At 31.5% G+C, this 21,932-nt stretch overlaps 1 non-coding gene across 1 annotated transcript; it reads left to right on the top strand.

The window, feature by feature from the left end:
* Positions 1–17,561: 17,561 nt before the first annotated feature.
* On the top strand, positions 17,562–17,634 carry TRNAK-CUU (transfer RNA lysine (anticodon CUU)). Its single transcript has one exon. It is a non-coding gene; the product is annotated as a tRNA-Lys (tRNA).
* The last annotated feature ends 4,298 nt before the right edge of the window (positions 17,635–21,932 follow it).

Raw genomic sequence — 21,932 nt, 5'->3', positions numbered from 1 at the left:
TTTATCTTCACCTCCTATATATCTACACCTCCTATATATCTACACCTCATATATATCTACACCTCCTATTTATCTATACCTCCTATATATCTACACCTCCTATTTATCTATACCTCCTATATATCTACACCTCCTATATATCTACACCTCATATATATCTACACCTCCTATTTATCTATACCTCCTATATATCTACACCTCCTATTTATCTATACCTCCTATATATCTACACCTCCTATATATCTACACCTCCTATATATGTACACCTCCCATATATCTGCAATGTTTATTTATTTATTTATTTAAGGAGAAAACACAGATACAGACAGTAATTAAAAGATAATTTTGTAAAACAATAACTTGAGAATTCGCCTGCATCCTAACTATTTCTCACTGATTGACTGGTAGATAGCAATTTTAAATATTTTTTTACATGTAAATAAGGTAAAAATTTTGTATATAGATAATGCTCAGTATCAAATAAAAGTGTACACATATTTTGTAAACAAGTTTAGAGATAGATCATAAAAAGTACTTAAAGAGTATAGTGAATGAAGTAAGTACCTACACATTTTCTTTTTTTTATAGTAAAACAGACTTCAATTTCCTGCCAAAAGTACTATATGTATCAAAAAATATGTCGGAATCCTTCAGGTTTTGGTTTTTATTATACAATTCGCACATTCTTCTGATTGGATCTCTGACACCAGCATTTGTGCGCGTCCGGCTAATATGGAATAAGTCGTTAAGCCTCGTCGTTCTGAGTGGTATTTTAAAGTTTATTAGATTGAGTAAGCCAGGACAGTCGATAAAGTTGTTACAGATTTTGAACAAGGTCATTAGGTCAAGGTAAGTTCGCCGGTTAGTAAGAGTGGAGACGTTATATTTCGAGAGCATATTTGTGTATCCCCGTTTAGGTACGCTCATTCTGTGGTTGAGGTAACGCAGAAATTTTTTCTGGATACTTTCAATATTTTCTTTATAGATATCGTAAAGTGGAGTCCATATGGAGGTGCAGTATTCAAGTTGAGGACGGACCAGCGTATAGTAAAGCAGAAGGTAGGTTTCAGGCTTTCGAAATACGCGGCTGTTTCTGATAACAAAGCCTAGCATGCAGTAAGCTTTATTCACAATGTTTTTAATGTGCGCATCGAAATGAAGTTTTGAATCAAAAAGTACGCCAAGATCCCTTATACAGTATACACGATCTAGTGAATAGTTGCCTATATAATAATTGTGTATAATAGCGTTATGATTTTTAGTGAAGCTTATTTGTTTACATTTATTGTAACTTAGGTAAATTTTGTTTTCATTGCAAAACGCTTCGAACCTTACTAAGTCTCGTTGGATGAGCAGACAATCATTTAAATTTCTAACAATAGCAAATATTTTTATGTCATCGGCGTACAAGAGAAATAAACAATGCATGAAACATTCAGAAACTGTATTAATAAAAAGTATAAATAAAAGCGGTCCTAGGATTGATCCCTGTGGTACGCCAGAAGTAACTGGTTCCCATACGGAAGTATGTCCTCGTAACGATACAGCTTGCTGTATTTTTGTTAAATATGAGATGAACCAACGTAATAAGTTTCCCCTAATTCCGTTATACATAATTTTTTTGATAAGAATAAGGTGATCAACCTTGTCAAAAGCCTTTTTGAAATCGCAGTAAATTGCATCTACCTGATGGCCTCGATCCATGCTAGTAAACAAAAAATTAGAGTAAATAAGTAGATTACTCACGGTAGATTTGCCTTTTACAAACCCGTGTTGTTGGTCTGTAATTTTGGCAGCAAGCTGAGGATATATATTAGTATGGACAAGTCTTTCCAACAGTTTAGGGATCGCTGAGAGAATGGATATTGGCCTGTAGTTTTCCACTCGTTGACGCGAATCACCCTTGTGGACCGGTATGATGTAGGCCAGCTTCCACCTGCCAGGGAAAACCCCATCACTCAGACATTTATTGAATATTATGGTAAGCGGCACACACAGTGACGACGCAGCAGATCTAAGGAAAAACGCCGGAATTCCATCGTGACCCGCACCTTTGTTTATGTCTAGCGACTTTAAACTTGATTTCACTTCTTGTTTCGTTAGTTTAATCGTGTGAATATGTGCAAGTCCTGAGTCGTGAACTGATTCAAGTTGATCAATGTCTATTGTGTCATTGACGGAGGAGGGTTCAAATGTTGACTTGAAGAATTCAGAGAACATATTACAGATTTCCTGGGCATTTAATGTTGAATAATAAATGTGCCCGATTGACTTACATCAATCATCTCATTAATTTTAAACTATCTATGTTAATTGTAACGCGAAAGGTTTATTTATTCCATTACACATTTTCATTGTTATTGATCTCGTTTACGTTTTGGTATTTTTATTAAATTTCCATAATTATAGTCGTGTCATTTTTCTGACTCAAGAGCTCACTGTTTGCGACTTTTTTGTGAGGCATATTAACAGAGTGTCTGCTTCACCGTAAAGTGTACGAATATTCCAAAATAAACAGTTTTAAATCAACAAGCAAAAGTCATCATATCTTGGCCTAAAGAATTATCTGAAAAAATAACTAGTATTTTAAAAACATCGTCAGAGAAGTTACTGAAAATTTGCACCCAAACCATGAAGTCGAACCATAGAAGCCCCTGAAAATCTTCAATGCAAAACCTTGTTGCCCTCAGAACAGATCTCGTAGTGAGTAAGGTGGACTGAGAAAATATTCAACATCCCTTTTATATTTTTCTTTTTAAAATGTCAAATTAACTAACAGTAATTAAATAGCAAGAAATCAATATAAGTAAGCCCAGTTGAACATAAATAAATAAAATATAAACCCAACGACAACAACAAACACTAAACAAAAGAAACGTGCAAAGTAAACCCCCTTTTAGCCGACGATCAGTTATACAAAACGATTTTTTTTCCTCTTCGTCATCGGGGTCATCTTATTCTTCTTTGACCCTCAATCTCTGTCTATACGTCATCGTGATCAACTTCCTATCTTAATATAATTATTACTTCTTTATTACCCATTCTGAATGGCCGCATAAACATTTTGTATTTATGTATTATACGCGATTAATCAAGAACCGAACGACCTCACTCGGTAAATTAATTCATAGAAATGATTTTATTGTTCGTAAGCACGGAAAATTTAAAGAATAATTGAAAATGGTTTTGCCGATTTAATTCTTAATTTCAGAAATGTGATATATACAGACCTCTTGACTCGGACAGACTCGACAGGCTAATGAAAAGAATTATCTTTTGAAGAAATAATGTTAAAAAAAAAGTTTATCAATTTCACCAGAAGTAAGGGAAATTTGACAAAATATCCTACGAACTGGCAGTGACGAAATCTCCCACAATCTTAACATCGTGTCAATTAAACAACGCTATTCTAAAATAATATTCCTTTACATTCATAAATACAAAACACAAGATAGTAAAAATAGTATTTAAGAAAAAGTAACTAACACATATATTAGATACACTAGAATCTCGGTGTCAAAGACATATCCAATAGTAAAGTACTGATCATTTATTAAGAACTTCTTCAAATTATTGGTAATTCGGTTAAAAATAGTATTCCAAGCCCTTAACGAACGAATGAATAGGTTTCCCGATATTTTGTTCCCGATGTCGGAACAGGTGTTTATAAAAATCATAACATTTTTGCATTTCGTTATTATACATTATCAAGGGAAATGTAGGTACATGAACACGTGTTCCGATGAATTAGGAATTTACTACAATTTTAACAGGAAACGGCCTGCAGTCCCATTTTTAACCGGATTACCAATAATTTGATGATTTTTAATAAATTAGCAATACTCATTTGTCTCTGTGTACAACATTCGGGCAGATAGGCTTCTTATACCATGGTACTAAACTCTACAAATCCCACTCTCAATCAAAACTCACTACAATTTTATAACAATCAATCTCAAATAAAAGCAGGATTCGACATATATGAAGCTCACAAATACAAAATACATTGACACCAAATACAGACTGAAACTGAAACCACTTGACTGCACTAAAAACAACTTTTTTTTTTTTTTTTAAAGAAAGACAAACATTCCCAGGTTACGAATAACCCATAACCCAACAATGTTTGAAAATCTCCTACTACCACCACAGAAAGCCGAAAATGTTGCTTGTGTTGTGATGGAGGACTTAGCCAGCCGAGGAATCGAACACGCGACGCTCGGGTGAGACCCAAGCGCTATGCCCACTCAACCACTGACCGGTCAACCGGTCATGTAATGTATTTATAGTTATTTCACAAAACACACCACATAACATATTTATAATTACTTTATATTATTCATAATACTAAATTATGAAATCCTCCGCACGGGAGATCCCAGTAAGAATATCACTATCTCTATTTTTTTTTAAAAGAGGCTGATATTACAACACTTTTATTAATATTAGTTAAGCTTTTCGGTGGTATAAATTATCCATGAAAAGGAATTCAAATGGAAATATTCATAAAGTCTGAAAAGTGGTAGAATTAGAACAAAATCATCAAAGTTTTATATTCATTGCTTCATTAATATTTTTACTGCTCGGGTCATTATTTATTATGTTTGTTGTTGTTTATTAATCATATAAGCATAAAATAGAGGTTGTCTTTGTTATAAAATATGATTTAATTCAATAAAATATAAGTTCCATCGTAATTTTACGGCCAAAGCTAAATTGGTTATAAAATATTTAAGACCAGTAATATTATTTAGCATTTTTTTATTTGCTCTCAGATCAGTTGTTAGATAGATATTGATTAATGAGGTGCAGTATTACATATTATTGTCAATACACGTTATTTACTTTATATAATGCATTCTCTTGCTTGTTAAACAGGAAAATATCGATATCAGGGCCAAGGCTATTTAGCAATAATATTATGATCATTTTTCTAAGAAGCATTTCAAATACTGGATTAGTTCTGCATGTCGGAACAATGACAAATATGTGCCGAGGCGCACTTAAACACATTATCAGAAAAAAATGTATAAAATATATATTTTACAAAATTTATGGATGAGAATGATTGATGATGTTATTAATAAAGAAGTTTTCCGTTTCTAAGGGCCAGCTGTTTCACAAAATTTGATCAATTCATCAAATTTAAAATTTGATTTCCAAGTTCTGTTATATTTCTTATTTCTGTTAAATTATCATTATGGTCAAATTTCTTCACAGAACTGATATCTATAACTTGAATAGAATATTCAAAGAACTTGAAAATAATTTCGAAATTTGATGAATTGTTCAATTTTTGTGAAACAACCCGTCTTTAGTAAATCTCATCAATAAAATGCTAAAAACTCTTTTAGACTCTACTTTTACAATATAGACCATTTGAGATTTTTTGTACCTTCGAATATAATGAAGTGTTGTCCTCTTATTACTATAACTATTTTCCTAAATATTGGAATTGTGCACAAGTGCATAGAGTTGTATTGTGGAGGAATCTTCTTGAATACGAGTGCGCCCTAAGAAACTGTTTCAAAATTCGTTTGAGGAAGACCTTCTCAACTCCAAACCATTGAATTTCCTTAGAATTGAGCTAAAAAACTCTCAAGAATGATAAGAATATTAAAACTATGGAAAAGATATGATTATTGAAAGGCTCGCGTACTTCCAACTATTAATTGCTTCCAACAAAACAATTGTTGCGCGTAAACTAAATAGCAGAACTAAAATAAACTTTATTAATTTACGTAATAACGTTATTAAAAAATCTATTAAGCAAAAAAAGCTTTTATCATACTAAACTTTAGCGAGCGGTTCATTTTTTGTTCACTCGAAAATTGCTCTGCTTTTGACGGAATTCGCGTTTTTTTTTTTACAAAATTCGTATAATTTTTTGCGGAATTTTTAGGAATAGTTAATAGTCTAATTTTATAGTTTTACTTTCTTATTGGGATTATTTGCAAATTTTACGATATTCTATAAAAAGTTTTAAATTTACGTTTTTCGCGAAAAAATTACGAAATTCGCATTAATGGAAACAAGAAATACTCACCAAATAGACATTATTATAGAATATCTATAATAATGTCTATTTGGTGAGTAACTGTATAGATCAAAGTTTACATGCATAGCAGATATAATGTGTATTTAATTTAGTGCGCCCCTTTAATTGGTCCAATATTTTGATTGAATTACCTTGATGAGAACAATAAAATTGAACGGCTCCTAATAATCACAATTTATTTGTTTCAATCACTCGTAAAATATTTACTAGCCAAATTTATGACTTATTTGATTTGCATGTCTGATTATTGATTTTATCTAGATTAAAATTAGTCCCTGGCTAAAGCATTTAAAATCCTTGAAATGTCGCCTGTTCAATGCGCTCCTATAACACTATAACATTATAATGGTCGTATTTTGTTTCATAATTAGGAAACCACATATTTCTCACACAATCATAAAATAAATAAAATATTATAATTGTTTTATTTATCGATGAATCCTTCGATTCGACATGTAATGTCCTTCATTCAAATGTATTTAAAAAGCCTATTTTTGTGATAAGACTTCACCGTAAGATGTGGTGTGAGAGAAGTGTGTTATTAAGATTTTTTTATTAGTAATATTTATAATTCGCAGCATGTTTTAATTTGAATATTTTATTTTACGAATAAACCTCAAAGCGTACTTAATAATGAATTATTGAAGACAGTTTTAACGATTTTCAAATAAGTAAAAAACGTATCTAAGATGTATTTGAAGATGTGCTCATGTGCCTTCGTTGTCTCCGTCTGGTATCTCACTCGTCTTGTTCCAGCTATTATGATTGGCCCCTGGCACGTTCTCTGCTCCACTCAGTTCCAGGATTATCTTCTCGTTGCTCCTTGCTGGAGTGGATGATCTCGTCAGGTTTCTCCTTATTAATCCGGGTGATTCTTGACAGGTTTAGCTTCCCGCTTCACCTTATTACTCCTGATGATTCTTGGTGTACTTCCGCTGTGGATCTTCTGGGTGAACCCAAACTCTGACTCATTCAGCTCCACGCTGTTTAAGCTCATCGGAAAATCTTCCTCTGTTTGGTCACCACCACTGTCCGATAGCCCGATCTACGTTTTTCGTGGCTTCCCGCCCATGACAGAATTAAACTTGCTGCTATAAATTTCCCCTAATTTTTTATAATTTTGTAATTTTATACGATTGCCGCGTAGAATCCTTTATATCCTCGTCGCCGAGATTTGGGTTGCAGAAAATAAGAAAACAGTCTTTTAAATTAATCAAAGCCAGTGTGTTAGGACTTTCTACCGGGGAGTGAATGAATGCCGGTCAATCCATTTTACAACCAAGATTCGTAATAAATTGTTAATGAACTTTATATGTAATTGCTAATGGACCCCGCAATGCTTCGCTATTGCTGATATCTTTCTCGTTCATCTCTGACTTCTTCCACCATTCACTACTGTAAACCCGAAAGTTACTGTTTAAAACTACATTACATTAACTTTAATTCCACTCCATATCTCTTTCAGGTGCGGACATATTGCGTTAAGTATTGCTCGGGTGTCCCCGTTTAAAGAGTGTTTAAAACCACGCTTTAAACACTCCTAGCACTAATAAGAACAAAGGTTGAATTTTCAGCGATTTTTGCGAGCGCAAACAAACTAAGATTAAAATAACTAGTTTATTGTCGTCTTCATAGACTATTATGATAATACCTTAGAAAAAAAAACATTTAAAATATAATTTTTTACATGTATACAAAATCGTTGTTCATTTTTTTTATATGATGTATAATTATGAATGTTAGACGCGAAAAAATGTATCGTCAAAGATCATCAACAATGTTATTTCGATTAGCCGTTTGTCTCTCCATCATGCAGATCTGTGCATGATTGCTTTGGTATTTTAATTCGATGTTTAAATTTCAGGGCCACATGCATAATATATTATTTTAATAATAGAGAAGGCAGCTTTCGAACGTGTTTTTTAGTGAATAAATCTTTGTCGGAACTTCGATATGAATATATCAATAGAAGAAAAAAATACAAACGTGGTATATTACGTAAAGATTTTTTTCACCATCTAAAAGGTTTTCAGCTACAGGTGAATAATTATTATATCATAATCAGTTTTTTTTGTTTTATCTATTCAAATGCGGTGTGCAAGTTTAATATGACTTCTTTGTTACACTACTAATCAAAAAATATATTCACGTCCATTAAACGAATCTGAAATGTTGTTTGACTTCATTTATTTGAATTTTACTTTTGTTTTCTGGAATGAATTAATACAAATCTTGAAGTGGAAATTAACCCATTTTCTGACATCCTATCGAGCTGAAACTCGACAGCAGATAGACTCGTTGTTGATGACAATGCATTCCATCAACTTTTGGTTCGACATATTCGCCTTTCTATGAACGTCGATTAGATGACATTATAGCAGTTAATAAATGAAATAAATGTCGGTTCTACACTATCGGCATTAATTTGGCGAGGTCAGTAGAGTTGTTGACTCCAGTTCCGGCATAGGAAGGTTCAATTCCCGTCAAACCCATATATTTTTGAGAGTATATTATAGTTAAAAAAAACTTTATTTTTATTTTAATGGTTGATTTTTTTAAATCTTATATTTATGTATGTCGTGGGCGGGGGGCGAATGGTTAAAATTTGTTTTAAACTATAATAATAAAAACCTAAGAAGACAAAAACTCTCATCATATTTAAGGCATCGATTTTTTTAGTACAAGGGGTTATTTCTGATATAAGGGTTTATGAGGAGTTTTATTTTGAGTCTCGCTCTAGTGTCCATCGATTTTATAATGACTTTTCATGAGGGGGGGTTTATTGTAGCTTATGAATTCTTAGACGCTTTTTGGTCCATCAGAAGCCCTTCTTGTATCTGACATGTGATTTGGTCTCTTCGATCTTCTAATATATATATATTTAATGTTTCAAAGATTTTTAAAACGAAAATCATTATTTTGGGGAATATGCAGTTGATTACATGTGATTTTTGTCTAGAAGCGGCATTTTTTCTTCTACTATGTAAAATAAAAATATACAATATGAATGAGCAAGCGAATGTGTGCTTAAAAACTACTCGAGTCTGAATAACAATAAATTAAACATGCCCAAAACAAGATTAAAATAACGCCACCGATATTATTAAAAAGTTTTTCATTTCGATTACGTAGGTTTTTTTTCGACTGTCCGGGTCAAATCTTCCCCACAGGAAAAACTAAACCCTTCCACACACTTTTCCACAAATGATCATCTAGTCAATCCACATTATGCAAGTGCATTATATGAGTATAATAAATACAAAACAATAGAAGAACGACACGTCAACCCACCAAAAATCAAATGGGAAAATAATTCACTGACTCCAGATATTATAGGGTTAGGCTCGATAGAACTTCTAATTGGACCTATAAATCCTACTGATCCCTCAATATAAATATTTAAACAATTTTCATAATCCTTCATGTATTTAAAATGAATGATTTTTGCATTTTTATGTATAAATTCTTTTACAGATCTAATACGCCTAAATTTAGAACGAAAGAGCTAGGTATATTGCCAGTAGCCGAAATAACAAATGGTAATATTTTTATAGTGTGAGAATGCCAATTTCTTCTAATCTCATTTCCTAAATCTGTGTATTTTCTTATTTTTTCAGAAACAGATTTTTGAATATAACATGAATTTGGAATAGCGCCAACAATGTTATTTTTTTTAAATTTTGTTATTTAAAACTGTATCGGGTCTATTATGACTAGTCGTTCGGTCGGTTATTATAGTTATATCATAATATTTTTTTTATTGGTGCCCTTTTTTACTCATTTAAAGTACGCTCTAGTGTGTTTAAATCGCACTTTATGGAACGCGCGTTTTTTAAAGTTACCATGGCAACATCAACAAATCAACAAAATGTGAAGTCATAATGATATAATAACAGAACTTGAATTGGACTTTCACAGATCCCAGAAATGAACGTTGAAATTTGATGAATTGTTCAAGTACTCCGAAACAACCCGTCCTAAATGTCAACTTTTAACTATAAATCCAACTATTAATCTTATGTGACAGATTGCAAATTAATGTTTGTGTTTTTCATTTCCATGACAACAAGATATTGTGATGTCACATCACGAATTCATTAATAGTTCTTATTTCCAAATTTTTAATAATAATATCAATATTTATGTTTTCAAAGTGTACCAATAAAAAAAAATAGCGTAAAGTATTCGTGGATAACTGGTCTTTAAAACATGTGATGAAAGGCTTTAAATCACAGTGAAAGAAAAAACAGATAAACCATAGCTGCAAGAAAATATGCAAATTATTTATGAAAACGGACATGCTAACGACATCTGGCGGAGAAAGAATTGATCCAGCTTGCTTGCAGTAGACTCCTGTAATAGTTGAAATTATATCGAGGTTCTAAGACGAAAGCAGAGAGGTCGTAAAATCGTCTAGGACGACTGGTACTTCCCCTTTTCCTAGGCCTATAAATAAATATTGAATTTTGTCAACCAATAGATCTGAACAAAGAGCTATAAAATTTTGAGTAACCAATCAGTGAGCGGAGGGAGGTGTGTCTACGACGGACAAAGGAATAAACTTTGGATCGGGCAATAAAAAAAGATAATTAATGGCTTCTTCTTTCCCACAGAAATTAGAGGTGAACGCACTTTAGGGTCAACGTCGACTTTCAAGGTGACAAACTCCTGGAAATGTTTACAATAACTGAGGCATTTAGGTGATGGCGAACCATTGAAATCGAGTGCTTTGAAGATTTTACAAGTTGAAAAACACACACACGAAAATGCAATGGAAAAACTATAAACGTGATAGTATAAAAAAGGACGGGAAAAGCGAAGGAAAATCACTGGCAGAATTTTCAACTGTAGTACAATTATTTATGATAGAAGGAGGGTGTCATGTTCGATAAAAATCGTACTAAAGAGAGGTGAGAGTTTTGGAAACAATGGAAATTAATCGTTATCAATTTAAGATGAAACGGACATATTGGTAAATCAATTTTGAATGAAAAATCTCGAAAAAAAAATAATACACTTTTAGAAAAGTGCGGCGATCGAATGGAAGGATAGTACAGGGATTTTGGACTGCTACGAAGGTCCTAGGGACGTGAAAATCGAGTAGCAGAAGAAGACAGTAAAACTAAACATAATAGCGATAGATTAGATTCAGGAAAAGTAGACATTTTACATAATTATTAGGTTAGATATATATTAGAGTTACCCAATATTACGGAGGGGTCGAAACAAGATAAAAGGTTGGCGGTCTCATGTATATTTTGAAGGATAAACAATCGGAATTTGAACATGATTTTTATTTACGTTAAGGTAATAAACGATTAGAAAAGCGATTAACTTTAACGTGGACCTTATGGAAGTATTTAGATTAGACAAAAGAGATAAAAATTAATAGGTTTGAAATTAAACTAAATTTACGAGTCTAGTACCAAAATTTTAAACATAAACAGATGTCAATGCATATGTTTTATGTGAATCCTGGTATGAGAAAGATAGAAAATTGGGCGGAGATTGGGTCAGGCAATAAAAATGACAGATATCCCAGAGTCTAATTAGGTATATCTCCCATGGAAGTGTGGAAAACTATATATTAATTAATAATAAATGAAGTATGAAATTTCCCAGCAGACTACACACATCGGGAAAAGTGGAGAAAAGATAAAAGGAAGGGTAAAAAACGGAGATAAAGAATAATCCAAGTGGAAAAAAGTGATACAATTCGAATTTATCCGTGAAATTAATAAATACGACTTGGAAAATGAGTAATTATAAGAGTTATGAGAAATGACATAAGAATCAAGAAGAATTTGTGCAAGAAAACGTCGCGGATAAAAATAAAATTCAAAGATAAAGGAAAAACTCAAATCTGCGTCATGGAGATAGAAAGTACGAGTGGAAATGGAAAAGCTCATATAAGTAACAATAAAATTAAGTAGAATTTAAACAAATCGAAATTCAAAAATGCGTAGTAAAGATTTCAGCATGGATTTAAACAATTTCGCACGAGATGCATAAAATTGAGATCTATATATATGTTATTGAGGACGGACCTATCGCGAATTGAGAAAAAAAGGAACGCAAAATCATGAGATTTTAACTACATTTTTGTATGAACAGAGGACAAAGGGAGCTTGGGCGATTAACACAGACTTACCCGATTCGGACCCTATCGACTTAGATTTGTGAGATAAAAACTAACTACCGCCCAGAGCCGGAAAGCAGAACATCTTATGGGAGGACAATCGAGATTGATGGAAGGGGTGTTTGGATTTACGAGTTGATAGGAGATAGAATTAAGCATCAAGAGAAATTCAGATACGTCTTTTGGAACCTGAGAGGGGTATAAAAGATGGAACTCATCAGTCAGGAGGACAGTCGCGCCGAGGGTTTGAAAAGTTGTTACGTGGCAGTACTACGTCTATTGGTAAAATTCTAGTGAAATAATCTAAGTGTTAAATTCTGAACAAGTCCCCGGACTTTGTAAAAGTTTTGTAAAAAGTCTTAAATTCAGTTTCTAAATTCTGAAAACCCCACCAGTGAAGTTTTGTTAAATCAGTTTAATTTGGTTAAACAGTGAAAATAAATATAATTTAAACTCAGTGCTTAAAAGTGTTAAGTGAAGTGCAAAAAGTGAATTGTGAATTAATTAAAAATTTAAAAATAATTATTTCATTCAAAGTGAAAACATTCAAATTAAATTTAAGAGTTTGTTATCGTTAATCTAAAGTGAACGTGATCGCGTATTGATATTTAAAAATAGATTATAATTTAACGTCAATTTGGTTAAAAAATAATAATAATAGTAATAAATACTTCATCTTAGGTTAAAAGAAACACAAAAACAAAAAAAAAAGGATTCGATAATAATAAACGTTTAAATCTTTGTTCTAAAATTAACAGTTAGAAAAAATTTAATTTATTAATAGTCGAGTAAATTAAAAGTTTGCACAATTTGGAATAAATTTTCTTATAAAAATATATAAAAAGAAATTTAGAATTAATCAATTGTTCAATTAAAATCCATCGTGCGTATAGCGACAGTGTTAAAAGTGTTTGTCGTTTTAACCGGAATTTTAATCATCAGTCTATCATTTCGAAAAAGAATTTGAAACAGCTATCATTCAAAAGCCTAAACTAGAAAGGTGTTATTAAATCAACGGGTTTTCTGAATTAGGATTTCGTTCGGAAGAAAAATTAAATATCAGCTAATTTATACGATTCAAGCGAGAATAAAATATTAAATAGGAATAAATAGTCGAAAAGATTTATTTTGAAATTAGTTGAAAAATACAATTAATTAGGTAGGATTTCTTCATCAAGGTTGTTGTGTACTACCCGACCGGAAATACCTTGACGTGGGTGAGTTTTCCTTTTATAAATAATTTTCAGGTCCCAGGAGACACAGAAGGGCTGTGAAGTGGAAGTATATCAATTGAATATTAAATTAAAACAACAAAACAAAGAATTACACATTAATATATGTATATTGTATATTTGTATATATATTTATCTATATAAAAGTAAAGTAAAATATTGTATATAAAGAATATATATATGAGTAATGTAATTATATATATGTATTTTATTTATTAATCGAAACATCGAAATGGTAGCGATTTTTAATACCTACCCGAGGACATATCTATATTATTGAAAAAGAAAATATGTATTTATTAATATTCAAGACCATGTAGAATCATATATTTTATATTTATTTATTAATATATGTACTCTTAGTTAACATATTTTGATAATCGAGATATGTGTACTTATATATGTATATTTATTCTTCAATTAAACCTAGTAAGTTTACTAAATTCGGAAAATGAAATAAATAGTTTAACTTCAATAAAAGATTTAAAAATATTTTAATAAATAGTACACAATAAAAGTAAAGAGGCACAAATGACTTCTAAGGAATTTTAAAATAAACAAATCTCACATTTAGGTTAGTGTGTCAGGAGATGTTTATATTATTTGTTTACAAAACAAAGGATCACTGGAGAATTGGGTCAACCGCATAGTTTGAAAACGACCTTGGCCATAATTAGTTAGTCACAAAGGATTTTATTAATTACCCGAAACAGCTGGAAGATGCGTGTTCTCAAATACTTATCAATCACAAACGACAATTGAAAAATCACGGGTTAGCCAGATTTATATCAAAAAATTACATGAAACATTTGAATACCATTGATTAGATAATCGCACAGTTTTTATTGGTTACCTGAAACAGCTGGAAGCTGCGTGCTTACAAATACTTATCATTCACAATCGACAATTGAAAATTCACGGGTTAGCCAGATTTATATCGAATAATTATACGAAACATTTGAATTTTATTGATTGGGTGCTCATACAAAACCCCATCAGTTGCCTGAGATATTTGAGGGTCGAGTACTCTCTAATGTGGCAATTAACCACTTGAAACAATTGGAAAATCACGGGATAGGATGAACAAAAATTAATGTTGAACCCTGGAGGTAAAATTTAAAACAAATACAGTTCATCAATAGGAGGCAGTGGTCGCTCCTACAACAAGACCATTAACCAAACCAAATAGAGATGACGATTCTCTTAAATAAAAACGTCAAAACCAAACAAACAAAAGCTTGGAGTTCGATAGCTCTCCAAAACAAACTATCAAATATGACCTTATTCTACTAGTATTTATTAGTATCACCTTATTAGTACGTATATATTCGGTTACCAGACCTAGAGCTTCGCAGAGTTCTTGGCGCGAGATCCGAGCTCGGGATGCGAGGTAGATAGCCTCGTATTGCGAGTTATAAACCTTTCCCAAACTGTATGTATACATATATTTATTCGTATGTACTGTTTACTGGAGAATGCGGACCTGCATACAGCTTGCATTTTAGGTCTTATAGACCACCCTCGCATTTTCTCTTAAACGTGGAATGAGGATTCACGACCCGTAAGTCCACACCAACCGTGAGTATATGATTGTATATAGGACGAAACCGGTTCGCCCTAAGTAAATTGTAGTCCAAGGAGGGGTCGGAATTTGGGGGTATCGGGACCCGGGGGGGAAACTTGAATGCAGTACATGATGACGTGGAAGGCTTCTTGGGACACGATAACTTAGGTATCAATCAAGGAGCCGTGTCAAAGGATTGTGCAAATTTCTAGTCCACTCCCGATCATCTCGTTTACTTGATGGAGGATTGGAGCCAAATTATGCCAGCAAATGGGCTATTCCGAGTTCGTCAAATATGCAATTAACTAATTACATTAACCTACTAAATCAATCTTTACATGTACCTTATAGCAGCAGAATCATAAAGGAGTGGTGCCACACGGACACAAAAGTTCACCAAAATCAAATTTACTAACAATTAACCATTTGAGTTATATTAAATTACCTGTCCAAATAAACATGTATAATATCTTTTATCAGCGTTTAACTACGATTTTGTTAGGGTGCAGGGAATCAGAATAATTACAATAGGAAAGTTAGCTCATTCAGAAAATTCATTTAAGTCTAGGTTTGCAATAGAAAGACTAATTCAACTTTGAACTCAACACCTCGATCAGAACCAAGAGGGTTACCACAAAAATGAAAGTAATTAAAATCCTATATCATAAATCAAAAAAATTACACAACGTTTGATGGAATTTAATTACAATATAAATACGGGTATATTTGCGTTCAAGATCGTAAATAACGTATTAATTAGTTAAGTACATATGTCTATAAAGATATATAGTACAAGAGAGCTTTAAGTAGCTTTCTGTAGATATCAAAGAAGAGGGTCCAATTTTCATGGAGGCTTATGTGTTGTAGGGGAGGAATTTTCCATCCCTGCGAACACATATGCAAAGCCTTAGAAAAAAAAAATTTAAACATCGGTCATAGCCAAGAGAGAAGAAAATTTTATATTGTTTGAAACAAAATAAAAGAATGGCGAAAAGGCGAAAACATTACAAACACTTGCTTTATTTCGAGCACTCGGCTACGCCGTCGTGCTCGAAAAATCGTGCGTGTTTTAAAGACCTGTTTATCCACTTATACTTTAATATACTATTATAAAATTCATTTTCTAAGAATGATAATATAAACGTGGATTATTATTATTATGGTAGACATAATTGAGTTAAGTATCAGTGATAATTAATGAACCTGATCAACAGTCACTTACTTTGTCTCATCTTATCAGATGCACATGCATCGACTACATAGTCGAAACAAATTATTTTAGTAAGCAAGACGAATTTATTACATCGTGTGATTTTACTTTTCTTGTATCATTCTTTGCATCACGAACCTCGCAATAAAGTTTCATTTGCTTAAATTTAGTTAGAAAGTTTTAATAATTTTGACAGTAAATTATTGTATAATTTAATTCTGTTGTTATAAAACTTAGATGGTGTATACATCTTTATTTCATGTAGGTTTTTTCGAAATACCCATTTAAAATTTGTTTTGATTGCTGATAATACAATATTTTCAGTTAAAGTAATATTTACGGCCTTCAAATTTTTGCACATGGTGGACACTACAAAAATTATATTTCAGATGTTTGTATTTAAAATATAAATTTATATTTATAATCGTGTCTGATTTAGAATTCAAATGAGTGTAAAATATCTTCCATCGTTCTTGATGTAATATAAAGATTGAGTTACAAGTACATTTAAATTTTACAATATTTGAGGTTAACATTCGTCATATATACCAAATCAGAAAAGGTGAACTCTTGTGCCTGATAAGGGAGCTATGATTCTTTCTTTAGTTGTATATTATACGTTTTGGATGTAAGTTTTTTTTTAAATTTGTTCTGACTAAAGAAGGGAGATTATTGTAATGTTTTATGGCTTGTTAAATACAATGGTTATGCATTTGTGTTATTTTAGAATTAAGTAGGTGTAATAAATAGATTTGATGGTTTGGTAAATATAATGGTTTTGCATTTGTGTTGTTTTAGAATTAAGTATGAGTAATAAATAGATTTCCATTTCTCATTAGTTTGCAGAGTTCTTGATATTCTTTGATATTATTTCGATAATGGAAGCTTGCTTAAATATTATGTCGTCGACTTTGGTACTTGAAAAAGTTTAAAAAGTGATTTTGTTGAGAAGGTAGAATTTAAGTATTATTTTTGATGATTCCTCGCGAAACTTTTACTACGTTTAAAGCCCTCGTTGTTGTTTTTGAAGACCCCACCCAACCTATAATGCCGTAGATTAAGCAAAGAGTGAACAAGGGCATAGTATGCATTTTTGATTAGTTTCACAATTTTAAATATTTATTTACCTAACAAATATATGTTTATTAGTATCATTGTTTCATTATGTTAATGGATAGTTGAATTTTATTGAGATTGCTCTATGACACTAACAATTTAAACATTTATTACGATTTATTTCATGAAAAATGTAGTAACTAGGCTAAAAAAACGTGCTACCAAAATAATCTTCACGGTCATCTCGCGCGTCCAGTCAACGCTGTTAAAACAGATGTGTTACTTTGGCAAACCTACTACCAGCCCGGCTAGCTCAGTCGGTAGAGCATGAGACTCTTAATCTCAGGGTCGTGGGTTCGAGCCCCACGTTGGGCGAATATTTTTTATTAATTTTAAATTTATTCTGCTTTTCTAAAATAGTACGATAGTGTGTAATAAGCATAGAGCATACTAATTTCGTCAAACCTTGTTCCACTATTAGAACGCGAGAAGCAGCGCGTAGACCGGATTCGGTAGTTTGCGTTGGGAGGGCTGCAGGTCAGTTGGAGGTAAAAAAGCAGAACCTATTTTTTCGCATCATGTCTCATCTAAAGGTAATATAAAAAAAATGGAAAAAGGTAATATAATGTAAAAAGTAATAATAGTTTTTTTTCGACATGTTAATAAATCTACACACCATTTTTTTCTACTTTGTTCAATTATGATGTATTCCAGTGCCCACTCAGTGAATGTATTAAGTATATTTTTTTTATGTATTTAATTAATATAATAAGTTACGTAATTCATTTTAATTTGTTACGATTTATCAACAATAATGATTATCTTTTCTAAACCAATTTTATTTTGTTAATGTTTTCTTGCATTTTCAAAACTTATAATTAATTTTTGTAATTTAATATTTAATTTTTTGATAAAAGGTTTATTTAAATAAAATTATACACATGTGTTTCAATTTCAGTGAGATTGAGATTTAAATTTTATTGAGATCGTATTAATTGATCAATTTTTTCGTATATTTAATTTTTATGGTTAACTTGATTTGTTGGTTTGATTTACACGATTTTACAATTTTATTTTACACGATTTTACACGATTTATTCACATATATTTGATTTTAACTCTCATGATGTGATGTAGGAAAAAACAACTTTGATTTATTGCGATGTATGTTGAAATACGAATTACATACAAAAGAATAATTAGGATTAACTCATTGTAGCTTTAAATTTCATTATAATAGGTATAAATTTTAACAAATTATGTGGAAATACGAATTATATAATTTTTTTTATACATCTATTTGAATAAAGATTCTGTTTTCATAAATAAATGAAAGAATACCGTGAAATCTTGGAAGTGGAAATTAACCCACTCGATATCCGATCGCGCTGAAGCTCGACAGTTAGCCTCGTTGTCGATGATAATGCATTCTATCAAATCATTGGTTGCAATCACGGGTACACACGTAATCATATACGCAAAACGCATTTCTCTGAATTTGGATGACATCTAAAAGATTACAGCAATTAATATACGAAATAAATGTCGGTACCATCCAAGTAGTATTTAACTTAAGTCCCTGGATGAAGGTTGAATCCTCAGTAAAAGCAATTTTGTAATCAATATGTTAAATAAATAATACTTCACTGCAGTAATAAAACCAATATTTAAATTGTGTGAACTAAATAAGTTTTATTTCCACAATTATTAAAAAAAAAATCTAAATTTGAATTATTAATCTCTTTGATTAATGCAAAAAACTAATTTTTCAGATTTTTTATTTATTAAAAAAATATTATTTTGCATTAAAAAAATGCTGCTTTGAAAATACATTTTTCTAATGAATGAGAAAGTACTATTCGTAAAATAATAAAAAATACCGTTACAAAATTTACCATTTGTTAAGTTTTACCATCCGTCGAGCAAGCGGGGTCCTTACGACTACCTAAGAGATATTTAAAAACATCACGTGATTGTTCCACTGTAAAATAAAACAGAGTTAAATTCAAAGTAGATGGAAAAAATAACTTAACATTATTCATCGATATTTTTATACAACCGAAATAAACACAATAATGACGTCACATTTCACCGTTAGTCGAATAAAACGTTCGCCATTTACCATAATTATCAGATTTGGATTCCGTCTGAAAGGTCCTTGACCTCTATTCAACCAAAATATTTAGTACACATAAAAATAATCACGAATCTAGCAGTTTGTGTCAAACTACCAACTATAATCTCATTTATGACCTTGAATCTTCTCCATGAATATTTAGTGTAAAATATATTATAAGTTTTAAACCTTGAATTTGTTTTTCTTACCGACAGTGAAAACGTTGAAAAAAGGGAATAATATTGTGTTTTTATTTTATTTTATTTGGTTTTACGCCCAGTCGGGCTTTTACATGGATTTTAAGAGCAGAATATACCTAGTGAGCTTATTAAAATTATAGAATTAAAAACAAAAAAATTATAAAACATTAAGCTGATAAACCGAATATGAACCAAAATTAGTAAAAAACGTAGCAGTAACATTAAATAATACAGAAAATAGAACAAAACTACGTATAAGACAAATCACTAAAACTACATTTCCAACGCTACTATAGGGTTTTCCAATAAGAGGTGTTATTTTGATATTCAATCGTAAAAGCGCCGTCTTGTTGAAAGTAAACGTTGTCCAGATCAATACCATCCATTTCCAGCCATACAAAATCATTGATCATCTCTCACCGTAACTGTTGCTCCAGCCTCATTTTCGAAAAAGTAAGGTCCAATGACTCCGCCGGACCATAAACCGCACCAAACACACTTCACACGTTGTGGATAGAGAGGCTTTTCAACAATAACTCTTGGGTTTTCCGAACCCCAGATTCGAGAATTTTGCTAGTTGACGAAGCCACCGAGGTGGAAATGGGCCTCATCACTCAAAATAATTTGCATTTGATTCACTCAAGTGAATTTTAATAATTTCAATGCGTTGTTGAAGCGTGAATCGTTCCATTTTTATTAATGGCGTAGTTTCTACTTGTCAAATGTCAAAAAATGACAGCTTCAAAAGTAACATCTACCGAAATAGCGGGCTATTCCAAATAACACCTCTTATTGGAAAACCCTGTATAATTTGTATGATACAACAAAGTGCTGGTATAGATTACGCTTAGTTCTATAAATGGAGTCAATAAATATGTAACAATATTATATTTGTGTAGAATATGTAAGAATATTGTCTTGTATGCCTAGTCAGCAAATGTAATTCAATAGTGGCAACGATGGCAGGACTGTCAATTAAGTTGTTAATGACTCTACGTAACACAACCAGGTCTGACATAATTCTCCTGTCAGACATTAGATGCAATTGATTCATCAAACTGACACAATTAATTTATTATTGGAATTCTGAGCTTAAAATTTACATACCTAAGAAATTTGTGTTGAACACTTTTTTTTCTATATTATCGGAGTGAACTTTATACAAAGGGGACCAAATAGGTGAATTATATTTCACTTGACTTCTGTCTAATGAAATATAGAGGATTCTCATACAATCTAAGGACTTTAGGCCCCGTTCAAAGAGGTTTTGAAAGGGATATGTAAATACGAATGTTAGAGGGAGCGCGCTAATATTAAAAAAAAAAACGGAAAATGGTGAAGATATTTAATTTAAAAAAAAAACCCTCGCAAAAAATCCTTGAGTTGCATTTTAAGATACACTATGATTTTTTCATGCCTATCAAATATCAAATAACAGAATGAAACGTGTTTTTAATAATTTTAGGAGCTTACTTTGCCATTTTTTCTATCGAGGGAATTTTATATAATTTACGTTTCGGCATAAAAAATGTAAATAAAAAATAACATTTTTTTTTTTGGAAATTAAAAATTTAAATAGTTAACGAGAAAATTTTTGGCTTACCAAGGAAGCCAAGCATCTTTAAAACCTTATAAAGGTATAACATTTAAAAAACAATTAATATGCAATACCTAAACAAATTTATTTATTAATTTTATGCCTGTAGGGCCTTAATATAGGTATAAGTGGTATAATTTAAATACGAAAATGAATAGTAAAAATAAGAATACAACAACGAAAATATATAAACATACTTGCAATAAAAATACAAGAAACAAAATTTTGATAAAAATACAGTGATCAGATATGTTGACATTGAGGCAACTAAAGGTTCAAGAATATTAATATATATTACAGAGGTTAGAACGGTTGATGAGCGAATAAAAAAACGGTATGATTATTATATTCAATCGATTCCACCAATGCGTGGAGATAAGATCACGATGTACCGCCCTATAGATGTAGAACAACTTTTGTGCGTTTGTAGAAGTATGTGTTGACTGTTCATGCTGTAACTACGAGACAAAAGTGCACAAAGATTGACCTTGACAAGAGTTATTCACTCCGAACAACTTGCAGAAAGGGGCGTTATTAGCATTATCACTCGTACCTACCAGGATTGCTTCACCTACCACATCGCAGCATCTCTGGATCCTTTAACAATAGTTTTAACCAATAAAATTAACTATTTTCAGTAATTAGTAGATAACACATTATACGCTTTAGAAAAAAAAAATTATTCGAACAATTTTTCTTTAACTTTTTAAGGTTGTATCCACCTATTTAATATATAAATGAAGAAAAAGATAATAGACAC

Source organism: Hesperophylax consimilis, chromosome 6, assembly GCF_061612785.1.
Source record: "Hesperophylax consimilis isolate HC1 chromosome 6, BYU_Hcon_1.0, whole genome shotgun sequence".
Lineage (NCBI taxonomy): Eukaryota > Metazoa > Arthropoda > Insecta > Trichoptera > Limnephilidae > Hesperophylax > Hesperophylax consimilis.
This window is presented reverse-complemented; position numbering and strand designations above follow the sequence as displayed.